General features: G+C 46.3%; 1 long non-coding RNA gene across 2 annotated transcripts in view; it reads right to left on the reverse strand.

Moving 5' to 3' along the window:
- Positions 1 to 19,605, reverse strand: part of LOC310707485 — a 225,672-nt gene extending 206,067 nt beyond the window's left edge. Inside the window, exon 1 of one of the 2 annotated variants that reach the window (XR_014526499.1) lies at positions 19,088 to 19,605. This is a non-coding gene — a long non-coding RNA (uncharacterized lncRNA). The remainder of the gene's footprint in view (positions 1 to 19,087) is intronic. The other variant, XR_014526500.1, reaches the window with a different exon arrangement.
- Positions 19,606 to 20,592: the final 987 nt, after the last annotated feature.

Genomic DNA, 20,592 nt, shown 5'->3' on the forward strand with positions numbered 1-20,592 from the left:
AAGTGTAGTCCAGTATTGTATTGATTTTTAAAAACAAAAAACAAAAACTGAAATGCAGTGAGGAAGGGGCTGTGAACTGCACTGATTGTAGCAACACTAAGCCTACCTAAATGCGAATTGGCTGAGCTAGAGATCTGCTGCATCCTAAACAGCTCCTGCCAGATCTTGCCATAGGATTGCCCAACATAGGCGCCGACTCCATGGGGCTTGAGGGGGCCCGAGCCCCCTCAAAAATTCGTTTGGGGGGGCTCAGCCCCCCCAATAATCTTGGGCGGCGGTGGGCGCGTCCGCGGCTTTTATAGGGCGCCCGGGCGCCGGCGCGGCGGGGGGCGCCGGGCCGGGGGAGGGGGGCGGCCGGCCTGTCTCCTTGGCAACCCCATTGAGCAGCGCCGGCTCCCCCGGGAGGGCCATCCCCCCGCGCCGCCGATCGCCAACACCGCCGACGCTGTGGCTGCCCGAGCCCGAGCCTGAGCCCGAGCCAAAGCCCGAGCCAGAGCCAAAGCCCGAGCCCGAGCCCGAGCCAAAGCCCGAGCCCGTCAGTCAGTCAGTCAGGAAGGAAGGAAGGAAGGAAGGAAGGAGAAATGGGGAGGGAGACGAGGGAGGAAAATTGCGCGCAGGGTGAAGAAAGGAGAAGGGCGAACGAGACGAGCTTCCAACCCAAAAAAGGGCTGGAAGACTGGGAAGATGCAGGATCGGGAAAGAAAGCGACGCCTTCCCCGCCCGCGACGTCGCCCGCTTGTCATTGCCACCGCAGCGGCCCCCAGAGGGGCTGGGCACCGGCGCAGGGCCGCTCCGCAGCCGCGGAGGACAGCTGCGCGGCTAGCAAGGTGTGCCGCGTAGAGCGCGGCCCTTGTGTGGCCCGGTGGCCAGGCAAGCTCGGGCGGGGACCCCCATGCAAATCTAAGACGGGAGAAGAGGGCAGAGCAAAGGGGGTCCCTTCCCCAACCTCCGGCTCTGAGACTTCCCTGCGCCCCAGAAAAGCGAAAGGATTTTCTCTTCTTCTTTTTTTATAAATATTTTATTAAGTTTTCAAATACAAAGTTAGAAACATACACTGAAGAAAAAAGTAAAAGAACAAGAAAAAGAAAAAAAGAAAAAGAAGAAAAGAAAACCAACCATTCAACACATTTTTTATATAACTAACTGGACTTCCTCGCATCTCCCTTACCCTGCATTCTTTATAATAAATATATCAGCAAATTATTACCTTGTTTCGTACCTTATTTTGTACTTTTCAAATACTATACCTCTAAATTTAACATACTTTTCATCAGTTACTTATATCTTAAATTAAACATAGTATTACCTTAGATTTTGACCTTTTCTTACTTAAAATATAATTTCCTGTTTCCCAAATCTAATTGCTGAAGCTATAGTTTCCGAATCGTGTAAATTTTTAACATTCATACAACTTATATTGTTTTTGTAAATAGTCCTTAAATTTTTTCCAGTCCTCTTCCGTTGTTTCTTCTCCCAAATCTCGGATTCTGCCAGTCATTTCAGCCAGTTCCATGTAGTCCATCAATTGCGCCTGCCACTCTTCCAGTGTGGGCAAATCTTGTGTCTTCCAATATTTTGCGATAAGTATTCTTGCTGCTGTAGTTGCATACATAAAGTTCTATCCTTCTTTAACACTTTCTGGCCAACAATGCCCAAGAGGAAGGCCTCTGGTTTCTTGGGAAAGGTATACTTAAATACCTTTTTTAACTCATTATAGATCATTTCCCAGAAGGCCTTCACTTTTGGACAAGTCCACCAGAGGTGAAAGAATGTCCCTTCAGCCTCCTTACATTTCCAACATTTATTATCAGACAGGTGATATATTTTTGCAAGCTTGACTGGGGTCATGTACCACCTATAAATCATTTTCATAATATTTTCCTTCAAGGCATTACATGCCGTGAATTTCATTCCAGTGGTCCATAACCTTTCCCAGTCCTCAAACATGATGTTATACCCAATATCCTGAGCCCATTTTATCATGGCTGATTTGACTGTCTCATCCTGAGTGATTTTCTCTTCAACCTGCCCTCCATCCTCTTGCAGAAAACTCTTTGCCTGCCCTGCCCGTATCTCGTTTTTGCTTTTTAATTCCACACACGCACCCTTCGGACTTCATGGCAATCGGGCGCGCGGGTGCGTTTCCTAAGAGAGTGAGGACCCCCGCCTCCTCCCCACCTGCTCCCTCGCCAGCCAGCCAGCCGCGCGCCCTAGCCGGAGAGCCCCGGCCGTCCCCGTCGCGCAATCGGCTGGATCTCCCTTCAGCAGGCCGTGCTCACAACTCGGCCCAGGGACCCCCCAGCAGCGGATCTCCGGCCCAGCTGAAGAATCCGGCAACAAGCCCCCTCCTCCCCAATCGCTCCGCCGAAATACGCTCCAAAACCCCCCCGATAGGCCGCTGGCCGCCAAGTCTAGTGGCGCCCTGAGCGAGGGTCTCTCCCCAACACCGCCACCTCGAACTGCGTTCTCCCGGCTACCCGAGCGAACCAGCGGCAGGACCCCGGTATGGGCCCCCCCAATATTTTTTATAAGTCGGCGCCCCTGTTGCCCAACAAAGCAGGGAATGAGGAGGATTAAAAAATATATATACATATTGACTGATTGATTGATTGATTGACTGATTTTCTCACTCTCACCCCCGCCCACACTCCCTGCTTTGTGTAACATCTTGTCCGATGACAAATTCTGAAGAACTCAAAAGCTTGCTCAGCTTTCATGATGTTTCAGTTCTACTGCCCAGCTGTGGATCTTGGAGCTTTTTGTCTTAGGGATCAGTAATCCATTTGGCTTTTCACATATAGTTTTGTACATCATGTGATGTTACAGTTAGTTAATGGTAATGTCCTGCTATTGGACAGGTGAACAATCTCTATTGGTCTTGTGACCCTTGGATCAATCTTCTCCCAAAGGAGACAGCTGTTGCCAGACTTTAGCAAATACATACAATACATAGTATAAATACATAAATACACACATAATGTCACAGCAATATTTTGCTTGCCCAGACTCTTCCCAGACCACTAATCTCCAGTTCCTGATTCTGGATAAAATACCAACCCCCAGATCAAGCAGGATGAACAATTTAGGATGTGGTGGATCTCTGGCTCAGCTGGCTGGTTCCCAGTGTAAGTTAAACCAGCAAACAGGATGGTGTAATTCAATGGTGTAACTCAAACACTATTTAAATGCTTGTTTTTTCTCTGTCAGGTTTAGGCAGGCTCAGACTTATGCCTGAACAGAATTTGGACCCAGTGTACTTTACACTTGCTTAACTTAAAGGTAAAGGTAAAGGACCCCTGACAGTTAAGTCCAGCTCTGGCAAAACCAGAGCAGCGCATGGAAACGCCATTTACCTTCCCATCAGAGCAGTACCTATTTCTCTACTTGCACTTTGACATGCTTTCGAACTGCTAGTTTGGCAGGAGCTGGGACCGAGCAACGGGAGCTCACCCAGTCATGGGGATTCGAACCGCCAACCTTCCAATCGGCAAGCCCTAGGCTCAGTGGTTTAGACCACAGTGCCACCCCTGTTCCTTTGTTTAACTTAAAGGTAAAGGTACCCCTGACCGTTAGGTCCAGTTGCGGACAACTCTGGGGTTGCAGTGCTCCTCTCGCTCTATATGCTGAGGGAGCCGGCGTTTATCCTCAGACAGCTTCCGGGTCATGTGGCCAGCATCACTAAGCCACTTCTGGCAAAACCAGAGCAGCACATGGAAACGCCGTTTACCTTCCCGCCGAAGCGGTACTTGCACTTTGATGTGCTTTCGAACTGCTAGGTGGGCAGGAGCAGGGACTGAACAATGGGAGCTCACCCCATCGCAGGGATTTGAACCGCTGACCTTCTGATCAGCAAGCCCTAGGCTCTGTCCACTCGCTTCCCTTAGGCGAGTGTAATTTACTCTGGCTTCCCATACATAGGGCTGCTCCCTTATTGGGCTACTTTATCTCTTTGGTTGTGTTTTCACACAACCATTAGACACTTCAGAAGTATCTACCCAATTTCTGTGGTTTTTACATCTATCCTTTGACCAGGAGTACATTTTTCCTTAAAGCAGTATGATTGTCTATTAAGCCTAAAGATTTCCTCTACAGAGTTTGAGAAAGCAGTTCTTACAGTGGCTGAAAGGGCCCCCATGGGAGAACTCACCCTGGTTTACTGCCCTTTCTCACCTCTTTATTGGAAATTGAAGCTTCATCCAAGCCCATAAAAACAGTGAGGTGTGAGGATGTGGGAGAATGCCTTCATCAGTCTATATGTGTTGCTACTCATTTCCCTAAGTCCAAAGGCACACAGCAGAGTCGACTTGGCATCAGTTGTTCCAGCTTGCTGCTGCCTTCACCTGAGATTCTCTCACCATGTTTGCTGCTGGGAGAATAAAAGCCTCCTGAACTGTTTCCCAAAGGAAATGTAAAAAAGACCTCTGTGAGGAGGAGTCAAGCTGAGAGGGAAGGTGTCAGGCTTGTGCATCCACAGGATTTTTTCAGGGGGAAGTAAATACTCTAAGCGAATAACCAAACATACATAAGTGTCGGCAGAGAACAGATCTACAATTTCTGCTAGATCAGGTGACTGAGTGGGTAGACCTGGCTTTCCAGGTCCATCCTTCCATTGGTTCTCAATGGGTAGACCTGCAGTCCATCTATGGGTGAATGCAGCATCCAGGCAACCTCTTTCTCACTCACTTCTGTCCCTGGCTTCCTTCACAGCTTCCAGCCTTCAAAGAACTGCACTGTTGCTTTAATCATTTCAAGTTGGGGTTTTTTTTTTTAAAAAAACCCAAAACAGTTAACAATACTGGACTACACTTCAGGGTTATCATACACTACCCCCTTCAGCAACTTGGGTAACAGTACTGTGTTACTCTGCAGTATGGCGTAACCCATACTCTTACTCTTAGGACTGTTCTGCCTCCTGGCATAATAATGATGGATTTAATCAGCATTGGCATTAGCAGAGTAATTCTTAAAGAAAAAAATACAAACTCATAAGAAAACCTTACTTTTATGAAATAAGACCTAGGTTAGAATGATCATGGGTATCTTCCTTTATCGTTACATTTTATTTTTTACTTTGCACACTCCCCACCTCCCCATCACAGCTACCTGTGATACCTGGATACCTGAATTGCTTTCTGTTGGGCAGCAATAACTTCTCCACCAGGAAATACCAACAGAAAGTGCTTAAAAACAAAACAAGAGTCTACATCATGAGCGTTTCATTCTAGCCTTCTCTTTGTCTCATTGGCTGAAACGGCTTTCCTAAATGCCAGACATTGCTATGGATTCATTCATTGTCTAAAAACACTGGAAGGTGGGAACAGGCTAGCTTCTCACAAAACAAGGGGGTGAGAATGGCAGCTGCATGTTTTGATTCATTTGCCAGGTTCAACAAATGGTAGAAACTTAGGCAGCAATCTTAACCTACCCCCCAGCCTAATGGGGCTTTATGGAGCAGTGGGACCACCAGCACCACATCTGCACCCCTGCCATGGCAGCTGAGAAGGTCAGATAGATCACTGTGCGAGCCTGAAATCACACCCAGTGCCATCACATGCAGTCGAGGATTGGGGCTGCTGCTACTGGGGCATTTCTGCCCACCTGCACATTTGATGGGCAGAAGGAGGAGCTCCACATCAGCATGTTTATCAGGCAGAAAGAAGACTGGCAAAGTCCAGCAGTGTAGAGGCCTGTAGTGGTTCAGACAGAGATGAGTGCTCTGTGATATAGAGAAAAACTGTGGGGTGGGGGCTTAGGGAAATGGGACTGCAGAGAGTCCTTTGGGTATGAAAATTGGAGGGGGGAGATGCACCAGGGAACTGTGGTAACAGGGAAAGAGGAACAAGCATGCATTATGGGGTACAGAGAGAGGTCTGTAGCGGTTCAGAGAAGTCTGTAGTGATAAAGAGGAAGCATTCAGATGGGAAAGCAGAGTTAAGAGCGAACTGATTAAAAAGAAAGCAAAGAGTTATTGTTAAAACAACAACAACATTTAACCTAACAATATGACCTGTTTGCATTTGGTTGTTGCTTTTTTTAAAAAAGCAACAGCTATATAACATATAATATATCTATCTAACTTATTTATTTAATATAAATATACAGTAGCAGTCAGATTGATTGGCGTTCCGCATCCCTGGCTATTTTATTTCCAAATGCTAACAAGAAATTTGCCATCTTTTGCTGCACCTGCATGCTGAGCTGTTGCTCTTTTGCTGATCTATCCAGTAGCTCAAGATGTTGCTGCTCTGTTGGGCCCACAAATGAAAAGTCATCCAGCATGCGTAGAGATCATGACTTCAATCTAACTCTCTTCTTATTTAAGGTCAAAGAACAGTTCCCTGAACAACTGAAACCAGCCTCACAAGAGTCTCCATGGAAGTTCCAAAGATCTCTTTAGACCTTTGGTTTATTTGGTCATATTGAGGGCACAACTATGCAGCAAATATATACCTGTTTTTAATAAATCAATTTACCTGCCCCAATGCTTGTAATTGAAGTTTGGTAGGGATTGCAGAGAGAATCACATACTTAAGATCCCTAGCCCTCACTTGCTGGACTACATAGTTCCCTGGCGAAAGGGGGTGACTATCAATCCAGTTTAAATCAGCAAAGTAAATAAATTGCCCTCCCAAAACTGGTATAGATAAGTTTAACTGTTTCAGCTTCCACCTGACAAGAACTTTAGTTATGGACAAGGTCACATCCATGCCATACATTTAAAACACATGTCTCTCCCCCCACTCCACAAGACTCCTGGGGACTCCTCATAAAGCTACAGTTCCCAACACCCGTAACAAACTACAGTTCCCAGGATTCTTTGGGGGAAGCAATGTGTTCTAAATGTATGATATAGATAAAAACCTAGTCCCTTCACAAAAATGCAAACCTAGGTTTTTAGGAGACTTTCTCCCCCGGAAACGTGAAGGACTTTTGCCTTGTGAGTTTGCTCTTAGCTTTAGTGTGGAAAGAGTTGGAAAGTCACCATGGAGAGCAAAGATGTAGGGCTTTGCCTATACATGCATGGATGGGGGAAGGGAAGGGAAGCTCAGAACAGCATCCTCTTCTTTTCCTAATTCTCCCTAGGCCCTCAGGTGAATTGCTTTGGAGGAAAGCTATGTGGTTTCCATGGGAACTGTGTGTACCAAAGGCTATGGATGCTTGGAGATTTGCCAGCCAACAATTTGGGAATCTGGGAGTAGAAGGAGGTGGCGTTTTTTGTTGCCTTTTTAGCTCCTACTTCACTGTAAAACCAGCTTCTCCTGTATCTTTCATCCTCAATTGGTCCTAATACTGGCATCATGACTGTTGCTGTTGTTATGGAAAAGGAGAATGGTTGCCTTAACCATCCCCATCTTCTTCCTTTTGCCAAAAGAGAATCCCACAAGGGGTAGCTGTGCTGCAGCAAAGAGCCTTGTGGTACAAACAGGTTTGCTGTGGCCTAAGCAGGAGCTAAGCTAGTCTACCGCTTATGCCACAAGACATCTTATATTCTAAATAAGAACTTAAGGAATGGCTACAAAGCTGTATTAGATTGTGTCTGACCAAACGGTCCGTCTAGCTCAGTATTGCCTACGTCAACAGACAGTAAATTTCTGGGTTTGCAGGCAGGGGACACTCAGACCCCAACCTGCAGCTTCTGGGGATTAAACCTGGGACCTTCTACATGCAAAGCAGAAAGCCAAGGTTTTCAACCAGCTTTCTCTCTGTTCGCTTTCAAGCCTTTGAGCACCCTGTTTAAATTATTTCTGTGAAGATCATAGTGTGGTGAGAAGCAAGACAGTTCAGTTACCTGCACATCATCAGACACACACCTATCATTGCCAAATCTCAGAGCCTCTGAACAGCTCCTTTGTTGTGCAGCTGTCCAGAAGGCAAAGTACCACCTTCTAGGGAAGGGGCAGGAAACATCAGGGCCAGGGGCCAAATACCTCTCTGTCTGGCCCTTGGGGTCCTCAGTAGACCCGCTCCTACTCTCTTAGTCTGTTTTTGCTGGAATGTAGCCTTTGTAGGATGTGATACATAAGTAGCAGTCAAGTACAACATTCCTTGTTTTCCTAGAATGGGCATGCAAGGGAATGTTTGGTCCAGCCAGTGGAAAACTTCCTGTTTCCTCCTGGCTGGGACATACTTCCTTTTGCATGTGACTAGAGATGGGTGTGACCTAACCAGTCCAGGTAACAGAAGGGACAGGGCACGCAGCCCCCCCCCTCTCTCTTTGACTTCTTCAGTCGTTGGAGCAGCAGTTTTTAGCTAGAAATGCTCTCTTGCCTCTCAGCCAACAGAGGACACTGGAACTATCTCCATATGGGATAGATCCACATGTATATACTTTGTAACTAAGAAATCCAACTGTGAACTGATGTTGTGAGTAAACTTCTTTTTTATACTTTACACAAGATTGTGGTGTGTTTATTCTTTGAAGAGGGATATAAGGGAACTCACCAGAAGCCTAATATTGAGAGGCTTAAACAAGCCTGCAACCAGCTATCTGCTGTGCGTTTAAAAGGGGAATGTGAAACTCTGCTAAGTAAAGGAACTTGCTAGTGCAAGTTAGGAAAGATATTAATAAACAATATATCCTCTCCTGCTTCCCTGAACATTCTAGCAGCCTTGAACTATGCTAATTCTCTTATTTGCTTGGATGAAAGATGGGAAAGGGTGCAGGTGTATCTTTTTATGCCTATAATGTAGCCTGCTATACAAAAGAAAGACTCCTGCCCTTTCCTCTGACCATTTTTGTCTCTGGTGCCCCAGTGCCAGTGCTAGACTGTTTTAGCACTCTAGGCAAAGCTAATTTTGTAGAATTATACAGAAGGCACCATGAGAGTCATCTAGTTCAACCCCCAGCAATGTAGGAATCTTTCGCCCAACATAACCCATGACCCTGAAGTAAGAGTCTCATGTTCTACCAACTGAGCTATCCCAGCCTTTCACCCTAGGCAAGGATAACTATCTGCACCCACCCACAAAATGTCTTGCAGAAATCATAAAATTATTTACTATATAAAAATAAAATGTTGTTGTAAATTTATAAGGCAAAACCAAAACTAATCCATATAAAACTGTGCCCCTCAAGGGACAGTATTCTGCCCCTCTGAAGTCTGCACCCTAGGTAGCTGCCAAGTTGGCTTTACAATAGCACCAGCCCTGGGTTGCTTCCAGAAAGTTCCCCGGAAAGATCATTAAGCCCTCTGGCAATTCAGATGCTGCAGGGTGTCACAGATGGCTGGATGCAGAGGAATGGTGGCAGGAACCAGCTGGGGAACCCCCAAAGGAAGAAGGTTCAGAGACCATGGATTGGTGGTGGGACAACAATGGGTGGTCAGAGGGAGAAGACTGGGAAGAGGAGGTGTCAGAAACTGAAGAGACAACAGGGCTCAGTGGGTTGGAAGAAACTGTGGCAGAGAGAAATCCAGAATCAGAGGCAGAAGCTGAAGCAGGTGAGTGGATAGGCCAGACCAAGAGGCAGAGATGAGGCTCACTACTGAAAAGTCATGGGTATCTCCACCTCCTGCTGTAACAAGCAACTGTCCCTGCAGGTCTCCCAGAACCAGAAGAGGCATGAAAAAGGAGGAGAGCCTGGTTGTATGCAGATGCCGTATCTGATTGCTTGGGGGGGAAACTATGCAGAGAAGGGGACTACGCCAGTGTGGTGTAGTGGTTAAGAGCGGTGGACTCGTAATCTGGGGAACCAGGTTCGCGTCTCTGCTCCTCCACATGCAGCTGCTAGGTGACCTTGGGCTAGTCACACTTCTCTGAAGTCTCTCAGCCTCACTCACCTCACAGAGTGCTTGTTGTGGGGGAGGAAGGGAAAGGAGAATGTTAGCCGCTTTGAGACTCCTTAAAGGGAGTGAAAGGCGGGATATCAAATCCAAACTCTTCTTCTTCTTCTTAAGAGGAGGCAGGGACTGGTTTTCATGGAGTAAGACCACAGGAAATGAGCTGCTCTGCTCATCAGGCCTCTCACTCAACCAAGTCTGTGAGGATAGTGTTTTGCTACTAGAGAGTTAACTCCATCTTTGAACTGTGTGATTACTGTCCATCACACTCATGTGACACTGTGGGGCAACTCCAGTCATTTCTGACCACTGGGCCAAGCTAGCTGGGGCCAATGGAAGCTGGAATACAGCCACAGCTATAGAGGGCCATGGGGCCCTGCGACTCTGTTGTTGCTGAATCTAGGGTGCATATACAAATCAAGTTGAGTGTACTGGGGTGGAGCTATTAAGATCCCACGTCCCTGGCCCTGGAAATAGCAAACATTGGGAGCCCACCTGTCATGGAGCAGAAGATCTGAACGGCAAAGGCTCCAAGAGGTGGAGAGGACAGCGCCTCCTCCCCAGCCAGTCAGGTGAGAAGCAGGAGACGTCGTTAACAGCCTCAGTTCTGCCTCCTTGTAAACAAACACGGCTCCGGGAGGGAGGAACAGCCTCTGACCCCGAGCTGCTTGTGGGATGGCCCTGCTGCCCTTCTCTGCGAGAGGAGGAGTGGAGAAGAAAAGCAGGATGCTTAAAAGGGAAACAAACAAGATAGCAACAAGGAGCGGGCGGGGAGGGGGGGCGGAAGTGGTCAGGAGAGCAAGTGCAAGAGGAAAAATTCTGTTAGTATTCCACTGGAAATTAAAACATAATTGAAATAGAACCTTTGGGGGTGTTCCAAGCGCTTAAGTACAACAACACTGCAAGGTAGGTCAGGATTTGTCCCTCTTTGCGTTCAAAGAGCTCTAGAATGCGGGTGCTAAGCGATCTTTCGGGGTGCCTTGGCAGGAAGCCCCGTTGGTTTTCATTCTAAGCAAAGCACTTCAGACAAACGCCTGCGTAACAGTGCACCCTAATATGAGTCCACGCGGAAGTAAGGCTCATTTTCAACAAGATACGTGTGTGCAGGATTGCAGCTTAGGAGTTTTGTGCAGCTCCAAAACCTACATCGGTACAGAAATCGGTCAAATAATACTTATCCCCTTTGCCGGCTGATATAAAGGGTCTCCCCCCCTCAAAATATGCCCATCTTCTTTCCTTCTGCTTCCATTATGCCCGTGGTTGGAAAAAGAACCAGAGTCAAAGCCTTTTACAAACTTGAAAGAATTTGCTCCAATGTAGTTCAATTAGTAACCGAGTGATTGCTCCAGTAAACAACTGCAGGTAGTTTGGTAGATAACGCACACACACACACACAGACACGCACATATACATAGAAATAAACACGCGCGCGCGCGCACACACACAATTTGTCTGTCTCTATGCGCAGCCTGGGGAGAGGTTTTGATTATTACTTTTTGCACAGGTATTAACCAGAACATTTTGTTTCAACCGGGACCGATCCATAAGAAATGTTTCAGCCTTTAATGAATTCAACTCACATGTAAAATGCAAGGGACATGCTAACGGAGGGAGGGGGGTGGGCTCGATCCTGTGCACGTTTCCTTCGAAATAAGTCCCGCTGAGGGCGGGTTATTCCCAAGTGCATAAGTTTTCAGCTTTGAATTTCGCCCCAGCCTGCAAAGATGTCATAAAACTGCGATCCTGAGCACATTTGTTTGGAAGCAAGTGCCACTGAAACCACCCTTACGGTGGGGAAAATCACACAGACAAAATTGGAATACGTATTCTATATGTGCTTAATTTTTGTTCCTTCCTTAAAGAAACCCACCAAAGCCCAAGTTCATCACCTTTTTCGGATCGTTGCGAGATATATAACTTTGGACTAACTTTAAAGTCCTGAGAGGTGCTGGTATTTGCTAAGCTTTAACTATTTCACCGCTAACCGTTTCGGCGACTGTCACTGATCGATATGCATTAAGATGTTTTGTCACAGAAGTCTGGATCGGGTGAACTAAAAACATCAGAAGGTTATATGATCCTCCTGTTGTCGAAAAACGATGGCATCACTCCTATTGGTTTTGACGGTACTCTGTTAAATAAACTCTTAGAGAATGAAAGTGTCCTTTTGGAACAAAATGATGTAATGAGCATCTTTAATAAGAAGTAAAACAACAAAAAACATGGTCTTTGAATGAGGGATCTAACTCTTTTTATTGTGTTACCATTTCTTTTTTCTCTCCACCCCCCCCCCTCCCGCTTTAGTCTAATTCTTTATTAAGAGCTCCAGGTTGTGAGAAAGCACCAAGCACCTTTACATCTCAATTTTTCTTCCCTGACATTGGCGGCGGAGGGGGCGGGGAGCGGGAGAGACGGGTTCCCTATGTGTCAAGGTTGTAAATTTCCTTTATTGGTTACAGACTGGACAAAGTCCAGGCGAGGCAGCCTAGAAAGCTTCTGGAAACATAATGAGTGGACAATGGGGCCCAAATGTTATAAGCTCTCCGGAGCAACCGCAATGAAATTAGCAAGTAATTACAAGCTTCATTGTTTATGTAGCAGACAGTTTAGAAGGGGGGGTGGGGGAGGGATGGAAATTCAGGAGATATACAGTACCTGGTATGATAAAATACTGTGCGTGAAAGGTGTGCCCTTTTTTTTTAATCACATCGTAATTATTTTTAAATAAAACTTTCCCACGCAAACTCTGATTGGTATCTCATAGGCATGCTAACAAATATATTTGCAAATATATTTCTTTCTTTTCTGTTCGGGAGAGCAGTGACCGAAAGAAGCGAGGTTCAACTTTTTGAAACTTCCAAAGCTGCATAAGGAAAGCATTACCGAAACATATTGTCAGCGCAGTTTCCCAGCCAGGATTTGCAGTTACCCGCAACCTAAGCACTTTGACTTTCGCTGTAATGTACTTGCAAGTCAAGACGTTTATGGCGTTCCTCTTGGGCACACGCTCCTTGGAAAGGAGTCCCAGGGAAATCAGTGGCAGACTTCCAAGCCATAGATCTCGGGGAGGAACGTCAGCGAAACCGAGTTGCAAGTCGATGTGCCTCGGGTGGCAGTTTAAATTGATTTGAAGTCAATAAACGGGTTGCGGACAGCGATGTTGAACTCTTATTGCACCTACTAAAACTGAATTACGGTGTAAATGCAAGCATGTCTACAACACGTAAGTGTTGTGTGTAAGTGAGTGACTTTAAATCTACGTGGAGGGCAGGCGAGCCAAAACAGGATTCCTCGACAGTCAGTCCCACAGAGTCTATGAAGCTTATTGCTTTACAAAACTGCAACAGTACCTACCTTTACCTGGGTGTAAGTCCCATGAAACTCAGTGGGGCTTACGTCTTCCTATCCCTGCATAGAATTATGCCCCTTGGTGCGCTGCTTAGGAGGACCTGCTCCGAAGTAAGTGTCTTTGACTTCAGCGCGACTTACTTCTGAGTAGGTGCTCATGGGATCTGGCTGTCAGACAGTTCATCTTCTAAGCAAAGTTTTCTCTAATGAATATATTTTTTTTTAAAAAATGTTCTACCATGCCTCCTTACAACAAATAACCCGTTTCCTTCACTGGGGAGTTTGCGAAGGAAGCGGGAAGAAAGTTCAGCTTGCAATCTCTCTCCCGTTCATGGCAGAGTACCAAAGGAAAGTCTGTCGTCACTGTATTTGCAAAAGCCTCGTGGCTGACCTTCTCCCAGATCGCCGCCCCCCTGCACCCATTTCTACTTAATCGGCGCTGTGATCCTCTGACTCGTCCTGCCTCGGAGGTGGCGATCCCTGACTCATTTTCCTCTAATTTGGCCAGCGACCGCTTTCCTTTCGTTCGTCAACCCATAGCTCCCCAGGAAAAAGGCGAATCAGAAATTGAAACCTGCGCTCTTTTCCTACTTAACTGTCCAGTTCGACGGATGTTTACTCAAAAGTAAATCCCGTTGCCTTCAAGGGGATTTACACCTGAGCAAATGTGCATGGAGGTGCAACCTAAACCACCTTTGCTGGTGGCCTGCAGGCTTCCAGCCGAACTCAGGATCATTGGCTGCACGCTTCCTTGGGAGTAAACGTCCCATGGGGCTTCCCACCGATGCAAATAGATACTTTTCTTATTTGTAGTAGCCTCCCCCCCTCCCAAATTTCCGTTGCTGGTTAAAATTCCCTGGGGAATATCAGGTATACCTGCCATAATCTACACTCTTACTCGAAAGTAAAAAAAACAACAACCCACCAATGGCGCCAACTTCCAATTAAATGTGTTTCGTATCGCTATGCGGTAGGCGAGCAATATTACTGGAGGGCATCGCTAATCCCTGAATTTTAAGTGCACGTGTGTCCTGAGCGAATCAGCCACGCGGCAGTAAGTGAACAGAAAAGCTCGTTTCAGCCTATAGGGGGAAAGATGGATACTTCTGCACCAGGTGTGACACGTGTCCGCAAAGCACTGAACTGCGGTATTGTTTTCAGGCTACCTGGAGCTCTGGAAGAGTGACATTCTATTTTGTAAAAAAAAAAATCGAGTGTAAACTCGTGAGAAATCATTGGGACCTATTTCCGATTCAAGGTGCTTAGACAGCAAAGTACACCTGAAACTGTCATTTGCAAGCCGCCGCCCCCCCCCCCCCACCTCCGATATGAATGGGAATTGCGCAAAAGCGCTACGGTCCCAGCCAAGGGGGCATGCGTGAGACAAATTCCCAACTGATCGATGCGAACATACTTCCCAACGCGATCCAACAGCCAAGCCTGAGTATTCATTATACATTATTAGCAAAATTATTGCTGTTTTCTTTCTTACCCCACCCCCTTCATCAGAAAGAAGGTCCCTGGGCGGGTCATAACACATTTTTAAAAACCCACAATACAATTAAATCCATTGTGCTTCGGCTGCAACTGATGACGATTAAGGTTCCTAAATGCATTTGCTTTCAAAAAAAGCAGCGGCTGAATTGCTTCTAATCAAACCTTTTGAGGATCACGCTCTTAGGGGCGCAATAATTTAAACTGGAACCGCATGGCTTTAGAGTCTGAAATTCATCTGTTAGAATCTTTACGCGGTGAGTTGGGATGTGTTAATGATCGGCAGTTAAACGTGTCCACTTTCCTGATGGGGAAACTGAGAACTAGTGGAGCTGTTCACAGTCACAGCCATCCACTCTGCCCTATTCTACACTGGTTCACACCCACAGGAAACTGAAGTGCAGCATCCAGCGAAGAGAATATTGGAAGAGTCTGATGGAAAATAGGTTTTCTATCAGGCCATCATCTTTGGGCAGAGCTCTCAGTTTACATATCCATAAAATGGGATATTAAAAACAGACCATGTACTCTGAGGACGTGAGAAAGCTCTTTGAGCTCCGACAGTCCTATAAGAGATTAAAAACGACTTCCGAAACAACCAGAGCAGCAAGCTAATGCAGATAGCAGTTGTTTTCTAAAGCGCCAAACATTCTGCTATAGAAAGGAATGCCTTTACGTGGCTAGAGAAAAGTAGTTCACAAAATGTGAAGGTTTCCCCCTCCCAGGTTATTTACATACATATAGCAGTGCATCAAAGAACTCTTACTCGCGGAAAGACCAAAACGAACAAAATTCATTACAACGGAATCACATCGCTGTTTACTAACTAAACAGCTTGATCTCTCCAAGAACTGGAGCTTTTATTGGCTGGTAACAAGAGCAAAAAAATCAAATTACGAGTTTATTATTTTTTAAAGTCATCGTCCTCATATGGATCCTTCATTTTCATTCTAACTCAAGGGTTACAGGAGGGCAATGAAAATGCAGGGGGTTTCCTCCCCCACCCCAGTCACTGCAAGTTCAAACGGAAGACGCTCGTGACGCATCAGCATTAACAGCTACGTGCATCCCGTTTGCGCAAGAATACATTCATATGAGTGTCGTGTGTACGCATAGGAAAATATATCGAATGGGTTGCGAGGGCGAAAGGAGGGTGAAGCTACTGCTTCCCTTTCCCCAGAGAAAGAGCCTTGCCTTGCAGAGATCCTCTGTAACCTGCACGGGACTAAGACACCAGCCCCAGGGAAGGAGCCACGTTTCCACCCAACCCAGTTCCTCCCGACACTCCTGCGAAGGGAGCCAGAAATCCTAGAAAGCCTTACTCGGGAGTAAGCGACCCTGAACTCATTGAGGAGAGAGGGTGCTGGCTGCACCAGCAGTCAGGTTCCTTCGAGCGAAGGGTTGAGCTGTCCTGCTGAAAAATATTAAGAAGGAACCCTTTTGACTCCCTGGGTGGGGTGAGGCATTTCAAAGCTTCTAAGTCGTAAGGGGAGGTCGAAGGCATCTAGCAAACCCAATTCCCAGGTTGCCTATCGAAAGAGAAGCCTCACCTACTTCCAACTTAACTGTTTAAAAGGCGTTTGGCGGAGAGGGGTGAGGAGAATGCATCCTTAATGCTTGGATACCCTATAAAACAGAAGTGCCAAAATCCTGTGCACAGAAACACACGTATACCTAGGTATAGACATACAGTATACCAATCTTCATACTATTCATTTCAATGAAATGTACTAAGGCAATATATCCTGGGAATGCTAATTTGTTTGGGAGTAAGTGATCTTTTTTACGAGTGGGCCTGACTACATCGGCCTGCATATGCCACGGATCCACCGGATCCTATTTCAGTCTATCTGCGTTCTAGACCACACTGGTCCTATTCTATAGTATCAACCCTTTCATTCATTTATTCTCTTTTTCTTCCTCCTCAAGCATTAGCAGCGTTTGAGTCTGGTTCCTCGACACATGCGTGGCTCGCTACTAACATTTCCTGTGCACGCGCGCTCCTGCACATTCGCTGCTGCGGGTTTCCTGGCCCTCGGTTTTTTTCTCCCTGTTTGTTTGTGTTCGGGTGTGCGTGCGAGAGAAACAGAGAGAGAGAGACAGAGAAACAGCGCGCGCGCGTGTGCTTTCCCGCTATGGATTCCCTTGTATTCTACCAGTTAAACGGCCGCCTCTTTGACCAGGAACTAGCAATCACCCGACATTAATTTATACGGGCTTTTACAAATACCTAAGCCATTTAAAATGCTGCGCTGGGGTTGTTGTGTGTGTGGCAGGGAACATCTATCTATTGAATAGGCGGTGTCACACGGTAGCAGGCTCCCTTGTCAAGGGTGATTGTGTTTTAGGCAAACATTTGAGCAAACATAAAGGCAAAGGTCAAGGACTGTTCAGTTGCAGGGTGCGCTTAATTCACCTAGCTAGCCAATGGGGGCAAAAGTTGCGTTTTCTGCTAGTCCCACAGACCAAAGCGCGGAAAAAGGGCATTAATCCCAGGGATCGCTTGTTTCTTCCATCACCCTGCACACTGTGCAAGCTTTGGTTGGGGGGGCGGGATAGTGGGGTAGAGGGACCTCCGCCCCAGGCGAACTCTGTCCCCAGCGCATGTCAAAGAATCTATTTTGTTGCAAAGGAGCTAGTCCGTAGTTTTAATGTGGAAACGCCCCACTATCCTCTTTTATTGCTTATTTCTTCCCCAGGAAGGAAAAGGAGGAGGATTTTACGCTCTCTTCCCAGTTTTTGGAAAGAAAAGTCGGAATCAGCATCCAAAGGAACCAGAGTCTTCTAAAAGTGAAGCCCAGCCAATTACATGGGACACAAATATGATGTCATATTTTACGCACTTAAGAGCGAGGCACCTGAGATGGATACTGGAGAAACAACCAGCAAGGGCAGCAACAGGAAAACGTGCCCAAGAGAAAGAGACAGGCAGGTGTAGCTGGGCTGCCAACAGGATCTTAAGCACCGTGACGCAGAAGCAAATCCGGTCCCTTGAGTTCAATGGGAGTTACTCCCATATAGTGGTACTTAGGGCCGCTCCCAGAAGACGCAGTGAAGCCGGAGTCCTTGCATTTAGACGAAATCCACCATCCTGAACCGACAAGCCAGTCAAAACAAAGCACTAAACCAAGACTCCGGTTTTATTTCACATGCTAAATGGGCTTCCATTGTAGCTTCCACTGAGTTCTGTGGATGGGTGTGGGGGTTGATGTCTATGCTATGTAATGCGGTTTCGCTCCGAGCTAATCTGCTTGGGTCGTATTTTCTCGGCGGCTGGGATTATTTTGCTTAAATGGGGGGGGGGGAGGGGGGGTCTTTCCTATCTGGAGACTGACGAGGCACAGCGCAAAGGAAATGGCTGTGCATGTAACGTAACACACATAAACAGTTCTTAAAAATGAAGCTAACTCCCCAGATCACCCGCGTGGCTTCTCCCTTTGAATAAAGGCCCTGTTTGAACCAATGGCTGAGCTTCTGGAGAAAAAACCTCGCGCGCGTGTAGGACTTTGGCTAATACATTCGACCCTCGGCGTCGTGGACTTAAGTGGAATCCGGTGTGTGATGCTGACGATATGATTACATGGCGCTATACATTGCAAAACGCGCAGCTGCACACGGGCTTTTTGACGAGGGAACTGGCAGCTTATCTTACAGCTGGATCCTACGCACGTTTACTCGGAAGTAAGCGCCACTGAGCTGAGCTGTATGGATCCTCTTAAAGCAAACGCCATGGATTTTCGCCACGTATATTCACACAATGCACTGCTATTATTTACTACATAGTTTTTAATTAGCAAATTCCTTTTACAATATGTCTTGTTTGCCCCAGCAACAGCAACCCTGCTAGTTGGGTCAGTTTTGTTTTTCTCATAGGCCAACACACACACACACACACACACACACACACACACAGGATTCCTGCAGTCCAATCATAGAAAGTTTGGCCCCTACCTATTCATGCTTTGAATGGGAAGTAGGTCCCGTTCAATTCAATGCGGCTAAGTTCTAAGTAAGTGTCAGTAGGACTCCACCTATCGTTTAGTTCCAGGTGTGACTCGGATCGGGGCCTAAGATGCCACCCTTCTTCCCACAATATATCAAATAAATAAATAAAAACCACGAGCCCACCGGTCCCCCATGACATATTGAGTATCATCTCATTCAAACATATTAAAATCCCACTCCCTAGGAACCCACTGAAGTAGGAGATTGGGGTATAAAGCATCTTGATTTAGTTTGAAAATAATCCCGAAGTGAAGAGAATAGGAAAAAAATAAAATAAACAACAGCAAATCAAATCTAAACAGGATCCAAGACATACACAAATCATATCTCTATATGAAATGAGTTGGAAGAACATAAGCAATCCATCAACTATATATCTAGAATGTACATCAAGCATTTAAAAAGGGGGGGATACACTTGAAAATACACCGAGGTAAAACAAAATGAAAAATGAAACTTACCCCATGTGTCCATCAAAAACAAACACCACCAACCCCCACCCCGATTTCCTCCTTCCTCTTGCAGACACTTCCTGCTTCCTGGCCCTAGAGTCAATAAGGATTACTACAAGGAGGAGGACCGGGGGGAATATAAATAAAAATGCAGAGAGATATAGAGAGAGTGTGTGACTTGCTGCAAGTTTGGAAAGGATGGAAAAAATAGTCATCAGAGCAGCTGGGGTCTCCAGGCAGGCTGCGGCTGTTTCTCTGAGATGGCCCAGGCCCCGGCTTCGCCTCGCCACCTGGGTCGTCTCATAAGCTAAAAAAAAAAAAAAAAAGTTTGGGGAGCGAAGCGAGCCAGTGCAAAGTTGTTTCCAGTCGGGACACAATCAGTGTTTTGCTTGCTCCTTGGTGGCGCTGGGGGCTTTTTTTTTTTTTTTTTTTTTTACACGCACCTCTCATTTCAGTTAACTTTTTAAAGATTAGAAAAAGCAGCTTTAGTTGGAGGGGGGAGCTGTATGGGGTTTCTCTCTCTCTGTCTCTCTCTCTCTCTCCTCCCTTCCGGGAGACTTTCCTCGTTATTCATCTGTTTAGTCTCCTCCGCCGCACAAAAGACTATCAGCTGCGTTATGAAAAATGGTCTAAGCCTAGAGAATGTCACAGTGGTCGACTTATTATTTTAGCCTCCTTCTTTAAAAAAAAAAAAAACTCGGGGAAAGTTTGCTTTTGATGAATTCAATAAGAGCGGGGCTTCGGCGGAAGAGATTTTAAGAGAAAATCATACAGCATGGGGCCACAGCTTAGAACAGCCAGATGGCCCGATAGGTAGACTCGGCTGACTCTCCCTGTTGCCACAGCCAAGAGATAGAATTACCAGACTTCAGCTTCTTAGCTCTCTCAGCCCCCCACCCTTCCAGCTCCTAATCTACCTTCACTGCCACACCATGACTTGTTGGGGGGGGGGGACTTATATTCACATTACTATATAGCATTTTCATATTTTATATATGGAAAATCGTTATTGCTGTTGCTGTTATTTCTTCCACTACTTTGGGGGGGGGGCAGGACTTTAGGTTTATTTTCATGGGAGCGGGGGTGGTTTAAGGAAACAGGTTCAAAAGAGCCAATGGGTTATTGGAGAAAGGATAAATCAGATCATTATTTTAATTTGGGTTTCCTTCTGACTTGTAAGGGAGCGGAGGGAAAATTGATGTAAGTTGGTCGAATTTTCTTTGTCAGTTATTTGTCCTTCCTAAGCCTCTTCCAGTTCTTGTATGGCTGTCTGGGGTAGGGTGGGGGGTGATTCAAAGAGACAGGCAGAAAGGGTTGGTGTTTTATTTAAGCCCCAAATCCCATGCCCACTTGTTTGGAAGCAAGTCCCGCTGCATTAGTAGCTAGGATTGTTTCGAAGTAAATAGGTACAGAGCTGAACTACACGCCTTTATGCATATTTACCTGGAAGTCAAAGCGACTTGCCCCCCTACCAACAAGTAAAGGAGCCTCGGATTGCATCCTTAAACAAATCC

Source organism: Podarcis liolepis (assembly GCF_965112155.1).
Source record: "Podarcis liolepis genome assembly, chromosome: 5".
Classification (NCBI taxonomy): Eukaryota; Metazoa; Chordata; class Lepidosauria; order Squamata; family Lacertidae; genus Podarcis; species Podarcis liolepis.